Below are 18,635 nucleotides of genomic sequence, written 5' to 3'. Positions count from 1 at the left end.
ACAAACGTGCAATGTCTTCACTTATGTTGTTCCAAAACCCATAGTATTTCTCGTTTCTGCAGCTATCGATGGCCCTTAAAAATTATATTCTTTGATCGATAAAGTCTGTAGTTAGTGGAATAACATGGTGTATAACGAGGCTTTGCATATTAGCCATATGATAAAATACTCTCTTCTTTGCATGCTATCATTTGCCAAAATCTCATCTCGATAACTCAAATCGTTTATTTAACACGAGGAATGTTATATGTTTCATTCTGGCTTTATCGCTTGTGCACACGATCGTGAGTCTGCTACATCAGATCAGTTCTCTCAAGACTAGTGACATAGATCTCTACCCAAGTCTAAAAAATCATTATTTATTTACTCAAATAATTGTTTTGGAGGGTACGATTAATTAACATTGGATTTGCATCTTGGTATTTACTTTCCATTGCTCCCAGACTTACTTCATCCTTTTAGAGTGTCATTCCTTTTCTTTCGGGGCCCACTTCTTCCTTTTGCAGACCTCTCTCTTTTCTGAAATCCTGCCTTTTGTGTTACTTCTCTAAAAAGTATTCTGTTATGTATTATGTCCATTCTAATCTTTACGTTTTTCATATCTTTGTCAATTTTGGTGAACCACGTGGGAATTTTTTTTGTAGGTGATTTGTAAATTGAATATCTACTGGGTTAGTCTGTTGTTATACATTTGGTATATGTGGCCATAAAATTGTCGTCTTATTTTCCTTATTAAACCTGTTCGCTTTTCCATTTTCAGATAGCGTTCTCTGTTTGATCTTAACATTAGTATTACTTCTACGTCCCGGTACTTTCTGTAGAATTCTTCTTTCAACTTTTTCCAGTTTTTCAAGCGCCCCAAATCTTCTTGATGTTAGTGCTTATACTGCATACAGCGTTTCAGGTCTTCCCACTGTTTGATAGTATTTTAGTTTTGTGTTCCAGAGTGTTTTGTTAAGGTTTTGTGTCATTTTATGTACTCTATTTTCTATGGCTATCTTTTCTTTTGTGTTGCTTGTTATCGATGCTCTTAGGTATTCAAAACAGTTTGTTTAGGCACTGTGTTATGAATTTTAAGATTTGGAGGGGGATCACTGATGTTTGTCACGAAATTTGTTTTTTCAAATGATTTTTTAGTCTTCTTTTGTCTGCTCGTCTCTGTAGTTCTGCGATTTGTTCTTTCGCACTATCGAATGAGTCAGTAATTAATCTCATATCACCTGTGAAAGCTAGACAATCTACAGTGATTTTATTTGGGTTTCTTCCTAGTTGAACACCCTTCGTACTGATGGATTTTCTCCATTCTCTCACTACCTTCTCTAAAGCACAGTTAAAAAGTAGGTGGTGATAAACCATTTCCTTGTCTTAATTCTGATTTTATTTCAAAAGGTTTTGACAGTACCCCCAGTAAATCTCGCAATGTTAGCTAAATTTATAAGGTGACTTTGCGGTTGTTGTCTCGAACTGATTTTGCTGCTTTGGACCGTTTCCAGCCTATGTCAAAGTGAACGAAGGCGCTTACGAAAATATTTTAGGCAGCAGTGTGCTCCAAGGTTGTAGGGATATTTTGGAAACGGGTCCTTGCTTCTACAGCCTGACAGTAACTGTGGCCACGAAGCAAGACCTATTGCATTGTTGTTCGACGAATTGAGGAGGGTGCGATGGAATCATTTGTTCAAAGACCGCTCTGAACATTAACGAGTCTCTGTTGACTTGGAACGGGAACAAATTCTGGCTACAGGATGTGGGAATTCTGTGGGGACTTCCAGCAAATTCTGTGGGGACTTCCAGCAAACATTAGACGCTATAGGGGGTGGATACCAATATGGAAAAGTCAAAACATAATAAATTACCATGCCTAATACGGTGTAGGAAAACCGTTGTTATTCGATACACCTTCCAGTGGTCTCGAAATGGATAAATACAGGTCCTGTATGGTTTTCAAGGGAATCTTACACCATTCTTCCTGCAAAATTGTGGCAAGTTCAGGTAACAATGATGGAGGTGGGCAGCGAACACACATCCTTCTCTCCGAAGTATGCCCCAAAGGCTCAGTGATACTCAGATCTGGTGACCATGTTGGCCTGGCCTCGTGCTCGCAAAAACCATTCCTCGACGATGCGAGCTGTGTAAGATGTCCTGTCGTCTCGGAACAAATAATTATCCTTGAGGAACAAACTTTATACCATGAGTAGACCTAATCAGCCAAAATGGTCACATAATTTTTGGCATTAATGCGAAATTGCATTCCGGCGCCCACGAAAAACCACGATATAACTACTCAAAACATCACGAGACCGGCGCAAAGTTTCATTACTGGGACGTAAACTCGCTCAGATGTTTATGGCTTCGGCACCACGTTTTCCTGTTACTGGCATTTGCACCGGCAATGAGTGTTTTTGGAAGTGCAGCACGCCTTGCAATTCCCTGCTTGTCGACCTTGCTTCATGTTTCTTTGGTGCTCAACAGTGTTCGCGAATACAACGTTCAGTTCTGCGGAGTGACTTTTTGGAGTTATCGTCATCCTTTATTTTCGTCACAACTGTTTTCAATAACCGCCCTTCACAACCAGTCAACACACACTTTCGTCAGCGTTCTGACATAAGGGATGATGATTTACTGCTTTCCCTGTACGTGGTATAAACCTTCGGTAAAGTGCCTCTTCAAATAACAAACACTTCGGGTACGTCGGCTACCGAAGCGCCCATCATACGAGCATCAGCAATTTGTCCACGCTGAATTCACTTGGTTCCAACACAATGCAGTCCTAACTACACGAAACACTGTTCTGACCACGGACGATGCTTGCAACGTATTGAGGACATTTTACAGGTGCCATGGTGGTCAAATACAACAGCGGAACCTGTAAGCTCGGCTAGCATCTGCATTTATGTTCAAGCATGCATTTCTAGCAGCGTTTCCATATTTTTTGTCCGATTCCCATATATATATATATATATATATATATATATATATATATATATATATATATATATAAAATTTATTAATTTCGCTTGACGGGGAACATCACGGAATATGGATTTTGTTTTATTTGACACCACAGTACAAACGTTACCATGTAGGCAGTTGTAAATAATATTATGATACCTCTAGATGTTTTAGAAGATCGAAACTGGAAGCATATAATTAATTATTTTATGAGAAGCTCTCGCCGCTTTTTGACATACGACTTTAAAGACAGAAATACTTATGAGTTGTGGAGCACGATATAGTTCTTAAGGATAAAATGAAACAAAAAAAAAAAAAAAAAAAAAAAAAAAAGATTTATGTGGCTAGGACTGCAGAACGACCCCTCCTTCCCGCAAGTTTTTAGAAGGAACGCGGACAGACTGGGTCTGAGGGCTTGCTATGAGATTATCACCGTCTATTTAGGACAAGTATAGCGATTAGGACTTTACTGGAAAGTACACACACTGTGAACAAGAGGAGGAAAAAGAATGCGTACTTTGAGATGTGAATTTAATTACCGGAAACACGTCTTGCACAGAAATAAAGTAACTCTGTGAAAGGAGGCATTATTTTCAGTGAAATAATTAGTCGGCGGCGGCTGTGGAGTAATTGCGAGGCTGAAACGGCGCCCTTTGTGTGAGGGCGGGGTCACGGTCAGGCTGCGCACAGCGCGGGCCGTTTTCACCCCGTGTGCTGTGCTGTGCTGTGCTGTGCTGTGCTGTGCTCTGCTGTGAGCAGACGGTAATTGCATTCCGGCGACCATTCGTAAGGAGAGGCGATTCCAGCCGGCCAGCACCTGTCTGCCGGTCGGGTGTCCAGCAGAACGAGCACGACAGGCCTCAAAAGTGCAGTCGGGCGGCGAACGAGAAGACAGGCACCCTCTCCCAGACACGCTACTTTCATGTCAGGTCGCAAACAGCCTCGGGCACTCCACTCAGCACTGACGAGGGAAACTCCCCATCGCACCCCTCTCAAATTTAGTGATAAGCTGGCCCATTGGATAGCCCGTCAAACACTGAACACAGATCACGCATAAAAACACAAAGAAAGTGTACTGAGCTGTGAAAAAAAGAGGCAAAATAGAAACAGTGAACGGTTCAAGCTCAAGATATGCAACACAGAGCGAATTACAAGAACCACGGCGTTATGCTTGTGTCGTCACGCAGTTCGACTGTGAAGGTTGAGATCCGTGTTCAAATCTCGCTCGTGCCCCCTTTTTTCCGCAAACTTGTGAACTTTCCGTCCGTACATTGACATGTCTGTTCTCCTTCTGTAGTCTTGGCAGCTGTCATACTATACAATGGTTATATAACATGAGCCATGTGGTAAGAATATACACGGTGATCAAAAAGTCAGTATAAATTTGAAAACTGAATAAATCACGGAATAATGTAGATATATAGGTACAAATTGACACACATGCTTGGAATGACATGGGGTTTTATTAGAACCAAAAAAATACAAAAGTTAAAAAAATGTCCGACAGATGGCGCTTCATCTGATCAGAATAGCAATAATTTGCATAACAAATTAAGACAAAGCAAAGATTATGTTCTTTACAGGAAATGCTCAATATGTCCACAATCATTCCTCAACAATAGCTGTAGTCGAGGAATAATGTTGTGAACAGCACTGTAAAGCATGTCCGGAGTTATGGTGAGGCATTCGCGTCGGATGTTGTCTTTCAGGATCCCTAGAGATGTCGGTCGACCACGATACACTTGAGACTTCAGGTAACCCCAAAGCCAATAATCGCACGGACTGAGGTCTGGGGACCTGAGAAGCCAACTATGACGAAAGTGGGCGGCTGAGCACACGATCATCACCAAACGACGCGCGCAAGGGATCTTTCACGCGTCTAGTAATATGGGGTGGAGCGCCATCCTGCATAAACATCGTACGTTCCAGCCGGTGTTTATCAGCCAGGCTGGGGATGATGCGATTCTGTAACATATCGGCGTACCTCTCACCCGTCACGGTAGCAGTTTTGCTGTCTAGCGCCATCTGTCGGACATTTTGTGAACTTCGATTTTTTTTTTGTTCTAATAAAACCCCATGTCATTCCAAGCATGTGTGTCAATTTTTACGTCTCTATCTACACTATTCCGTGGTTTATTAAGTTTTCAAATTTATACTGACTTTTTGATCACCCGGTATTACCGTCGCTGGTAAATGTGGTGAATAGTAAAAGCAAGGGAGATGCCGCATAAACCTCTCACAGAAATGAAAACAACAAATAAATCGTGTGTGAACTATGTTACAACATGGGAATTCAAGAATCAAAACTTCCAATACGGAACACAACAGTCATCACACGCGGTACTAGGGTAGAACAAGTAGAAGGTACGTACGTTCATAGGTCCCTTTATTACACCTCGCTGTTGCAAAGGGGCACTACACCACGACACAGACACAAATGTTAATACGGTCAACAGACACGTCAATGACATGACGGACAGTTCACAATTTTGGGGAAAAAATATCAGACATGAGAGCGATTTCAACACAGATATCCCGCTTCGCAGCCCAAAACCGTGACCACATAATTACGACGCCGCGGCGCTTCAGTCTCGCTCGATGTTGCACATCTTGAGCTCGGACCGTTCACTGTTTCGATTTTGCCTCTTTATTCACAGTTCAGTTCACCTTCTTCCTGTTTTCATGCCTGACCTGTGTTCTGCTTTTGACAAGCCAAGCTATCCACAGGGCCATCTAGGAGTTTCCCTTGGAGCAGTCAGAGCGCACGCAGTGTGAGAATGACCGTCATTACTGGTGGAGCGTTTGGCACTGAGAATGGGGGACCACAAAGCGTCTGTTACCACATCAGACAACAAATTAGTAACCGCTGGTGGCGCCAAATAAATACCGCGCAACGTGGTCTCTAGTTTTGATAAAGCCCGTGGGATTAAGATCGGGTGATTTAGCGGGCTAGTCCATGTGCAAAAAGATCCCCGAATGTTGCGAAAAGATGCCCGAGTGTTCGTCAAACGAAGATTGTGACCATGCAGTCCTACGAACACGGCTGTTGTAATCTTCGAATACACGCGCGTCCACAGTATATTCTTCATGAATGCATAGAATAAAGGACAACAGGTACTTCATCGCCGAGAATGTTGAAATAAACATGATGGTTCATGTTCACGAAAACCTGAATGAAGTCCAGGTACTGAGAACACACCCAAAAGATTTCAGCACCACCTCCGGACTACATCGTCTACACGTGGCATGTTAAACGCGTCATTGGGTCGTCAGTGCGCTCGGCGTCTTGTATCATTGTTACTAAATTGTATAACTATTTCTCCTGCCATTCAAAAAGGGAGCACGGTTTGGACGAGTTTTCTGAATTCTGTGATACGAATACACGGAAATTGTCAGATATGTCCTCAGAAGATGGCTGAGCATCCAGCTGTTGATAGACTGCTACTATGCTTTATAGTCACAAGGTGGTATTTTGTAACACAGGGGGAGAAGTGTCCAGTAGCCAAACAGAAGTTTTCCCAGGATGTTCAGAATGATGATGTATCTAGAACACATTGCTATTTGCTGTTTTTTCGTAATTGTCTATAAAATGTTTCATGTGACTGTGCAATCCTTAGAAGGAGGTAATTTGTTGGCTATTGAAGGGTTTTCTATATTGGAATCCCCTAAACAGTTACAACAATGAATATCAGATAGGGTTTTTTTGAGTTCAAAACTACGACCTGTCTTAATTTTCTGCCAGCAGAAGATCTACAGTTGATGGAGTTAGGGTTTATACAGTGGCACGGAACAGCGTTGGAGTATTTGATATCTAGGTTCGATTTTCAGTAAATAATGCAGTCTCTAAAATGAGTATCTTGTCTGCAGTGAAGGAGATTGATTTCAAGTAGCTCTGAAAATGTTTCATGGATTAAATTTAGAAAATACAGTAGATGGTGTTGAACTGTATGAAGATTTTTTATTAGTAAAAGACACAATTAGCTTTACAGTAAACGACAAAAGTAAATAATCTTGTGCAAGTAAATGGATGCTAATTCTGAAAGTCCTTCCAGTAGAAAAACGAAATAATCGCAGTCTTGCTAAATTGTTAGCGTTTTTATTCCCAATTCCAACAAATCCAGCTGCTGAAAGAACTTTCAGCCAGGGATTAAGGTTGTCGTCAGATAGTTGAAACTGGCTTCATGTGGACACGGAAAAAGCAGAGCTTCGAGTGAAAATAAATTTTAATGTTGTGTGTGAAGACTTTCTCAATATGGTCCTAAATGATAAGGAAATTTTGACATGTGCAAGAAGCAACAAGAAATATTCTTTTAAGTAGATTGTGTCATGTGTATGAATTCAATTTGCAAGAAATAATATAATTTGTCTCTTCTTAAAAATAAATCAGGTCAAACATGTTTATAATTTATAGCCCAACAGTACTTCAAACACCGATTTTTATGTTAGGTAACATAAAATGTTATTTGTGGGTAACATTTTTCTATGAATAAGAGAAGGAAGACAACGTAACTACAGATGTAATTTCATGCTGTACTATGTACCCAATAATCCTGCAATATCCCTCACCTACTCCTACAAGGTCCTATTACGGTCTGAACTGCGTCCTCCACACATGGCACGTTAAACGCCTCACTGGACCGTCGTCGCACATGACTTTCCCTTCGAAACTGACTGACAGAAGGACCTGAATTCAGTGGCAGCAATGATTCCTGTTTGGCAAAAAACCGACTGTAGTTGACAAGGCGTGACACTCGCCTCTGCTCCCGATGAATTACGATGTTTCTAGGAGCGCTGTTTTTACCCAGTTTTAAATGCGAATGGTACACCATTCCCTGTAGACACCTTGGACAGTGAGTTGATACATCAAAAACTCAGGCAACTCAATTCACGGTATGGTCATGGGGACGACGAACCGCGATGGCTCCTTCCTGTCATTTTGTCAGGTCAACCCCATATCATCTTACTCACGACGTAGTCCCTTTTGAGGGATATACACTTGGTCCAGTAGTTCCACAGCTTTTTCATCCCATCGGAAATATATGTTCTGTCAAACTCTGCAAAATACTCGTTGACTGCAACTATCACTTCATCATGTGATGAAAATTTCTTCCCAGTTTCAAGTTAGGACACAGGAAGTAGTCACTTGGGATTACGTCTGGTGAATAGGGTGGATAAGAAACCAATGGAAAGCCCAATTCATGCACTTTCGCCATTGCTATCACTGATGTGTGGGATGGTGCATCATTCTGGTGAAGGAACGCTTTTTTGCGTGCTAACGTTGGTCTTTTTCAGCCAACGTGAGTTTCAAACATTCCAACAATAAAGCATAGTACTGTCCAATTACGTTGCTGCCTTTTCCCAAGTGGTCTATGAATATCATTCCTTGGGAATCCTGCAAGACAGTGACCATCACCTTACCAGCTGACAAAATAGTCTTTGTGTTCTTCGGTGCACTTCTACCAGCCTTTGTCCATTGTTTTGACTGCCGTTTTGACTCTGGTGTGTAATGATGGATCCTTGTTTCATCAACAGTCACTCGTCGGTGAAGAAAGTCCTACGGACTGCGATTAAACATGGACAGAAATTGTGATGAAATGTGCCGGATGCGCTTTTGGTCGACTATGGGCAATCGAGGCACACACCTCGCATAGGGCCTCCTCTAAGCAAATTCTCCGGGCAAGATATTATACAGTCGCTCAGCTCAGGCGCCTGCAGTCTCAGCAATCTCACGGTCTTGTATTACAAGGATTTTGTCAATGGCTACCTTTGCTGTGACCTCGATTGGTCGACCGGAGCGCGCTTCGTCATCGGAGCTTGTACAATTACGTTTAAATTTATTAATCCAAAACTAAATGGTATTCGGTATTAAGTCCACGTGAGCTTCATCCAATTATGTATTGCTCTGTGCGACAGTCCAACCTTTCAAATGAAAATGTTTAATAACAGCAAGAAACTAAGTATTCTCAATTTTCAATCGTAGTCGTCACACTGACCAATTCAGACGGCTGTCAACAATGAACTGTACACTGTACTTTGTTGAAATTCTTTATATGATGCTTGGAGTAATCAATCTTACCAACTATGCAGGCGTAACAAAAATTTCCAATTATTCCACGGACATTTACCAGACTTATAAAACTACCCTCGTACGTCCGCACTGAAGCGTCACCGGCGAGTACCAGCTCTACACGGTCTACAGGTCTCCAAAGCGACCTATGTGCGAAAAATGGACTACTTGTCCCATACAATGGTAGTTTCTTAGAAACGCCAAACCTATATGGTTACCACAACAGATGGGTCGTGTAATAGACCTACAAAGTACGAGGACACGCCCGTGGCTATGTACATACACGTCCATGTACTACCAGCGTCCATTGTATCTTATCAGCGCGGCTGACTTTATCCGCTACGCAACTGCGTGGCCTATCTCAAGCTGTAAACGTCATTTTCTGACGCGTGCTGTGCCAACTGAAATACTGAACTTGCCAAAATAAAAAAAAGTGAAAATTAACATTTCAAAAAAACAATTTACCACAGTATGCTAAACAGTTCTCCTCTGTAACACTGTTCTTTGAAGCCGGAGTTGGCTTAGTCATGCTTTCACTAGCGTTATCGCGCTACGGTGGACATGGCGCCTCGGCAGATCGTAAATAAACGGAACGCCACTGAGGGCAGTAGCAGTCTCGTAGCCTCTAGTCTTTGTAAAACATGTGTTCTCAGTTCCTCGTCTGGCGTATGATTTGCGATGAAATCTATGGTGTTGAAACGTAGTCCATGTATGCTACTTTGTACGCCACGACCTCTGGCTTTCTTGCCGGTAGAAGGTAAATAATCACGATGAAAATACACTCTGAGACCAAAAAAGTACACACCACGAAGGAATTACCCGAATGGGGCGGAAATCGGAGATGTGATGTATATGTACAGACAAATAAATGATTAAAATTTTAGGAAAATTTGATCATCTATTCAAGAGAAAGAGCTTCACAAACTGATTAAGTCAACAGCGTGTTGGTCCGCCTCTGGTACAAACGCAAGCAGATATTCGTGTTGACACTGGTTGACACAGTTGCTGGGTGTCCTTTTGAGGGATATCGTGCCAAATTCTGTCCAACTGCTGTGTTAGATCGTCAAATCCCGAGCTGGTTGGGACGCCCTGCCCATACTGCTCCCAACGTTCTCTATTGGGGAGGACCATGGTGGTTAGGTCAGGGGTTGTCAAGTCCGAATACAAGCGGTGGAAACTCTCGCCGTATGCGGCAGGACATCATCTTGCTGACATGTAGCCGCAGGATGACTTGCTATGAAGGACAACAAGACAGGTAGCAGAATATCGTCGACGCACCCCCGTGTTGTAAGGGAGCCGCGGATGACAACCAAAGTGGTTGTACAATGAGAAGGAATGGTACCCCAGACCATCACTCTTGGTTGTCGATACAGGAAACTTTTTACATTCAAAAGAATGTTTCAATTTACGTTAATCTATTAAAATATATCGATACCTATTACGATACAGGCCGATCCCAGATCTGTAATGTATTAATCAAATGCCATCATTTGATATACGAGTACATATCAGCCACATTCTGCTCAATTTTTATTTTGTAAGTTTAGTACTGATACTAGAATTTGAATTTTTTTCAATCTTCATTCACTATCGAACACCCTCCTCGCGCATACTACTCGTGCCCTCGCCTGCCGGAAGCTTTCCCTAGCTGAAGCGCCAACTAAACGACGCTAGTGCGCAAAGCAGTACACTAGTGATCTAATAGTAAATGATAACCACGATGTTGTGCATGTTTTAGTTAGTAGGTAGGTGAAGTTTAATATTTTGCTGACGTCTTTTGGCTATATTTTAACGTACTTCCTTCGCAACGTGGAAGCCAGTACGTTTGATTATTTTTTTGTATTCGTAACGCGATATATATTCACTGTTATGCTGTTTAGGTCGTCACTATTTTCTTCCAAAGAAGAGGCTTTCACGAACTTTCAAACCAATGTCAGAGGGTTTAAATAACCTTCCCAGTTTGCAACTGGTTGGCTGTTTATAATTTCTTCAAGAAGACATTACGTTAAGGATGTGTGTGTCAAGTCAAAAACATCTTAAATGACTCCATGCTGCCTTCAACTTTAATTTGTAGTTTATTTTCACACTTTGTCACAATTTAGGCCTTAGTTGTATGGCTATCAAAATTCTGAGATGCCAAGTATTGCGTTAGTGACCTGTCGTGTCACTTACGAAGCACGCCACTTCGCCTAGTCCCTCCAGACTGCAAGTGTCGTAAGATGTTCCAACTAACACCATTGGTGCTACAGCGCGTCACGATGTACAAATTACACTTAACAGTGCAACGCACAATAGCTGTGGAATTACTATAGGCTACGGTTGAACGGCACTTCCTGTGACCAGGATTTTAGTGGGGAGTTGTGGGTTTGAAGAACTACTGAATAGGGGTCGATTACGATTATATGCCACAAAGTAAACATTGGTAGATCTCCACTGCAAAACTCTTTGAAATTTCAGAACCAAACTGCGAGCTAGTGCCCGGTTTGTGCGTGTAATAGTGAGATGCACCACGGCAGAATTACGAGAGAGGGTGAAATCCAATCCATTGGTAGCTGGGAGTTAGGACTGTTTTTGAGGACCTTCCCGGCACGACGAGGCCCATGCTGCTTACGGGACGGTAGGGCCAGGCGGAACTCTAGCGGCGGCGGCAACAATATCGATTCCGGCAAGCCCGGCCGCACCAGGCGGGCTCACCACAGCTGCAGTGGTAGGGGGCGAAGGGGGGTAACTGGAGGGGGCGGTAGGAGAGGAGAGGACCACTCACTCACTCACAGCGGCAATACGCGCGCTGCATTGCCTCTCATCTGCAGGAGCCTTTCATGTCCCCTCCCCTCCCTCCCGCCAGTACTCACACTCAATACACACAGACAAATCTCGCGTGTTCAAATAATAACACTCTCTCTCTCTCTCTCTCTCTCTCTCTCTCTCTCTGTGTGTGTGTGTGTGTGTGTGTGTGTGTGTGTGTGTGTGTATTCGTATTTCTCAAACATTACATATCGCTAGGCGTTGACAGTGGAAGCTATTGGAAAGGCCAATTAAGTAATCTGCAAATCAATATCTATGTTCCATCGTGATTTTATTGTTGTTTTCAGCAAAGGATTTTGAAATAGTTCGACCACATTCAAAACGTGTACATGCTTTTACGTGCATACATTTTGTACTTCCAATGTCATGTGATCTACTTGATATAACTGAACACTGTAAGTAGCACAACCACATTACAATCAGTCAAAACGACTTCGAACCAGTAACAGGACAGATAAAGTGATTTTTTATTATTTTTTCCATTTATATTGTTTTAAAATCACAGTCGCAGAATTACAAAATGTAAAAAAAATAACACTTAGGCTCCTTGGTACTGGCAATGATCATTATTTGCACACCTTGGTATACACTCGTATACCTCAGAATTGAATCTTATTTCCTTAATTATCATTAGCGTGTTTTTTTCCCGACCTGATGGTAATTTCTCCCTGAGGGGTAAAATTATGTTTTCTGTGGGGTAAAACCGAAAGGGTTCAATTGTGTTTCTGTCATAAAACTAAACTAGATGTAAAATATTATTACTATTATACTATTATGACTATTCCGCAAGACTGTAATACTTATCACAAAAGTGACCCATTTTTTTAATACCAGCACTAACCCTTCACACAATGTGGTGGAGGTAACAGCTTGTGAAACGAATGTGTGAACAACATCTTTCCACATAGTCCATCCCCTACGCACATACTTTGTACTTCATACCAAGCATGTATGCTAGTAACATTGAGGCATATACATCATACATGCTGAACGCTTTCAGACTTGATTTTTTCTGTAGGAAGGAAAATTTTTCTTTATGTGGTAATCTTATTAGGTGATTTTTTAATGATTTTAGATGCTAGATTTACACAAAAATATGTACCCGTTTTCAAACTATGCTTTGAACAGTTGCTTTCATTTCATGGACCAATACAACTAATTACAAAATATTTTCTATTGTAATAAACAGTAAAATATGATTCAATAATAGCCATACAAAGTAACAATATTCAATTATACAGTGGAATATAGTAAACCAACCACAACCGTATATTCTGGAGGTCACGAGCTGCTGCGCACAGTTATACTGACTTGCTGATACTTTCATAGTGATGCCCACTTGGGCATAATGAAAAGGTCGAACATTCACAAATATCTGCCTCAGGTTTCCACTGGAAAAAAATACTTTTGTTACAGCAAAGAGACAGTAAAAGTTAATGTACACAATTGTAGCCAGGGGGTCTGAAAGTGTTAAATATCTTATGAAAATTTCTTTTACGAGATGTAGATGGTTTCCGCAGCAGGCCAGATACTGCTTTATTATTAATTCTGTAACAGTAAATGGGCTAATTCACAGCACAACACAGTAGTAACTATGTAATGATTATAACAGCCCTTTAGGGCTTAGTACCTACAAATTATTATTATTATTATTATTATTATTATTATTATTATTATTAGCGGCAGTGTGGTCAGACATAATGCATTGAGAGCCGTAAGTCTTTCAGTTTCTGCCAGTTCAGAGCTAAGTAGACGAGCTACCAAGTGATTTACAAACAAGCGGCCTACGTACACTGCAGACACTGTAAGTAGGCTGTTTAGGTTTTTATATTGGTAACGCCACGTAGCGCTCTGTATGAAAATCACTGCTGTGCTGTGTGCAGTCTGTGGCTGGTTTACATTGTTGTTGGCCGTTGTAGTGTTGGGCAGTTGGCTGCTAACAGCGCGTAGCAGCAGTGGTGGATGTGGGGAGAGAAATGGCGGAGTTTTGAAATTTGTAAGACTGGATGTCATGAACTGCTATATATATTATGACTTTTGAACACTATTAAGGTAAATACATTGTTTGTTCTCTATCAAAATCTTTCATTTGCTAACTATGCCTATCAGTAGTTAGTGCCTTCAGTAGTTTGAATCTTTTATTTACCTGGCAGTAGTGGCGCTCGCTGTATTGCAGTAGTTCGAGTAACGAAGATTTTTGGTGAGGTAAGTGATTTGTGAAAGGTATAGGTTAATGTTAGTCAGGGCCATTATTTTGTAGGGATTATTGAAAGTCAGATTGCGTTGCGCTAAAAATATTGTGTGTCAGTTTAGTGTTGATCAGAATAGGTAAAGAGCGAAATGTCTGAGTATGTTCAGTTTTGCTCAGCTGTTTGAAAATCAAATAATATAAGAGGTTTCTCAGCACAGTAATTCATTAATTTTTCTAAGGGGACGTTTCGTATGTCGACCCTTAGCCGAGGATACCTCACTGGAATCTTCTGATTTTTTTCTTGTAGTTTGTGCAATCAGTGCAACCTTTATTTATTGCTAGCGCGTAATTGTAGAGAGAATTTCCTTTGTAGTTGTAGTTTTTCATTCTTGTACAGTAAAACAGTTGTCGCATGCATGTAGATTTGCACCAAGTATTGCGCAACTGCACTAGCAATTAACGAGATTTTATTTTCAGTGCTATGTTAACGTGTTCTCTTTTTTTTGCTCTTCAAATTGTGCTTTTCTGTGTTATCGTGTGAAATATTGTGACAATAATGGCGTGTGAAAAACGTAATACTAGGCTCCAAAGTAAACTGAGAAATGACAGTGAAGACGAAAGCAGTGTGTTAGCGCCACCGTGTAATGAGGAGGAGGATATTGGTGTTTAACGTCCCGTCGACAACGAGGTCGTTAGAGACGGAGCACAAGTTCGGATTAGGGAAGGATGGGGAAGGAAGGCGGCCGTGCCCTTTCAAAGGAACCATCCCGGCATTCGCCTGGAGTGATCTATGGAAATCACGGAAAACCTAAATCAGGATGGCCGGACGCGGGACCGTGTAATGAATTAACTAATGTTCAAAGTAGTAATTTGGTAATTATGCATAGGGTAATGGAGCGGGCTGCAAATAATGGTGTAGGCAGTGAAACAATTAGTGAACAGGGAAGCATCATCGATCGATCGGTCGGCAACAGCTCGCCTCAGGATTCCGAAATGACAGGACACAATCTTGCAAATACTGTAGATTCAGGTTTTGCGTCCTCGCCGTTTTCTCAAATAAGTCAAGACACATTTTCTGCTTTTCAAAATGCCTATATTGCCGGTTCAAATGCATTGCCGAATAGCACTGAGGAACATGTTTCAGACACCAGTGCATTGTTATTACAATTAATGCAACAAATGGGACAAAAGCTTCAAAAGCTAGACACAATGGAACAAAATCTTCAAAAGTTAGACATAATGGAACAACACAGCAACAGTTAGACACAATGGAACAAAATCAGAGACAAACACAGCAAAAGCTTCAAAAGTTAGACACCACACTTGAACAAACACGTGAAGATTTAACTACTGAGTTACATAACATTGAATCGAAATGTCAAAAAGTCTGTAATGGCGTGAAAACACAAATTTGTGAGCATTTTCAACCTATTTTTTCGCGGCATGAAAATGCATTACAGAATCACGAAGCAACCCATAAAGGAACTGCAAACCACTGTTCATGAAAATCATGAGACCTTGTGGGCTAAAATTGACTCAGTTGCATCTACCGATTCGGTTACGCTACTTGCAAAAACTCAGGAAAACTTAAAGGACACAACAGATACGATTTCAACACAAATGGACACTCTGAAACTTGGTTCAGAAAAACACACTGAGAAAATAAGTACACTATCGGAGAAAGTAGCCGAACTTTCGGATCAGTTCACTAACATATCTGCAAAGGTAGATGATGATCTGAATGACACAAGACCTGTAGCCATCACTGACACAGAAGAATATGTACAAATTAAGAAATTCAAACAAAATCAGAATCAAATTAATATGCAACACAAAAGAGAAATCCGGGAAGTACAAGATCAGTTGACCCAAGTAATACAAAAATTACATATTTCAGAGGACACTCGCGATCCAACACGGGAAGAGGGACTTAGAAATACGGAAAAGCCACAAAATAATAACACAGGGCATTTCGGAAATTATGAAAGAAATTGGCAAGGTGCACCGAATTTTGAGATGGAACCGCCGACACGACGTAACAATGACGGATATGCTACTCGCCGACACGATGATTTTGACTATAAGCTGTTCATTACTACACGAAAATTCAAAACATTTAAGAATCCTTGCAACGACATTCATCCACAAGCGTGGCTCCATCAATTCTCTCATTGTTTTCCTCCCAACTGGTCATTAGAGCACAAATTAGAATTTATGTGTGGCTACTTAGAGAATGAACCACCTGAAAGAATGCGATCGGCCATTCACGATTGTGATAGTGAAGGAGAATTTTATCATGCCTTCCCCTCAGCATATTGGTCTCAAGCTACACAAGACCGAGTAAAACATAGCATCATAATGATGAAACGTTTCGAACAATCTGAATTTTCCAGTCTTGTGAAATATTTTGAAGACATGTTACACAAGAATCAGTACCTGTCAAACCCATACAGCCCCTCAGAACTCATCCGCATTTGCTTAATCAAATTGCCTGAACATTTACGACATATTATTTTGGCAGGACGTTGCAAAGACGACATTGAAACTTTACAGGGACTTTTACAAGAATTGGAAATTGACACTGACAATCGCGGAACGCGAAGACAGGAGCACAACAATTACAGGTCACATCCGTCACAATTCCGCAACGAAAGAAATAATAACTGGACACGACAAGGCTATTCTTACAACGTAAATCGTAAACAAAACAGACACCACCCATATGACAACCACTGGCAGAGTAATAGTTACAGAGAAAGATTGCATTTCCGTAATAATGAATATCACAGAGACATCAGAGAAACAGACAATATGGGAACCAAACTAATTATTATCAAGGGAGACAGAATAACTTCAGACGCAACGGTCCAGCGCGCAGATACGATTCAGGGAGAAATTCTCCACCACATGACCGACAAGAAAGAAACTATGGAATCTACCGACATGGCGACAGACGATTTAATCATAACGACAGACCTGAATTTCATCAGAACTGGCGGGATTCAAACAGGGCTGGGTCCTCTCGACAAGGTGAATTTGTAGAAGTTAGGTCTCCAAATCCTAATAACGACGCGTGCCAACAAAGAGATAGCAGACAATGACTCGCACCGCAGGCAGCCAGCCATGTGCGCCGGCTGGCTCAGAGAAAAATAACATAAACGCCAACCTTGAGAAAAATTCCAGTATTCTTTACCGACGTATACCGCATGATAATTGCGTTTAAGTTGAAACTCTGAGTACTATGAAGAGTAAAGGATTGCATCACATTTCACATGTAAAACCGTTTATTGAGAGATAATCTGTTTTTTTAACTTAGTCTTTGCTATAAAATTTTTCACTTCACACTACTAGTACAATTTGTCAGACTTAGAATCTGTTAACACGCAACAATGTTTGAAGTTAACTATTCAGTCCAGAACCTAGGGAACATATTTAGACAGTATTTACGAGTGCATTGTTATAGTGAACAGACGACAGAGTGTTATTGTGTGTATACATTCTTGCTTGTTAGTTGCACGATTACGTAATGACTATAATGCTCACATACTTAGAACATATACCAGTATTGCTAATTACATTGTAATGCAACATTTTGGTTTACTTGAAAATATATTCTGAATTTAAGGTACTTTCTGAGAGATACCAGATGACACAGTGGTTAGTTTATTTGACAGCTACACGATTATATCACGACGCTACTAATGTGTGACACAATTTACATTGTTGCTTTTGCGTTGTATCTGTTTTATATCTGCACAGCTTTTCTGAATTATTCTGGAAAGTATAACATGTTTTAGTAGTAACTTTTGTGGTATAGCTACAATGAGACAGCCTTTTCTGTAGCACAACAATACGTTACAGCACAGTACTTTCATCATCACGGCAACAAGCCTAATAACTAAGATATTTATACGCAAAGCATTTCACTTTTGTTTATCATGAGCTAAGTACATTGACTTCTGCAGAACTTAGCTTTCGGAGGACGATAACTACGACACTTCCACAGAATTATCTTACAACAAGACACACAGTTTAGCGCTACAGTACACGTATTTGAGTGATTAATTTTGTACTTAAAACATTTATTTTTTAAGATATTTGAAGTACAATGATACAAAGGTTTTCCGTGATACATTTCATTCCGTTGCTGTAATCTGTAACACCTGAGGGTAAATTATATTAATCCTCAAGGGGTACACGCTTACTTTGTGTACCATGTGTCTCCCAAGCACAAGGAGCCCTAGCTAATATGGTATTTGCTTATACAACTTTACACATCGGTACCATATTTCTCTAACACAGAATTACACAGCTATCTGATCATTTAACTGAGAGAAACAAACATTCTTTTTACTACGTCAGTGACATGTTTACGTAATTACATCGTTGAATAACTTCACACTTACGAAATTGTATTTTGTCTGTACTTTGTGAACTATTCATATCTTTTCGGAACCATTGTGATGCTATGAGAGCTTTGAATGATGTATTTGGTATGGGATCATGATTTTTAAAGTACGTTTGAGGTAGATGACACTATTGAAATGAGCAGAGATTTTTTTTTTAGGTTTTGAAATTATTGCAGAAAACTACAACGTTTTTGAGATTTGACTGAGGTGTTAT

Source organism: Schistocerca piceifrons, chromosome 6 (genome assembly GCF_021461385.2).
Source record: "Schistocerca piceifrons isolate TAMUIC-IGC-003096 chromosome 6, iqSchPice1.1, whole genome shotgun sequence".
Classification (NCBI taxonomy): Eukaryota; Metazoa; Arthropoda; class Insecta; order Orthoptera; family Acrididae; genus Schistocerca; species Schistocerca piceifrons.
This window is presented reverse-complemented; position numbering follows the sequence as displayed.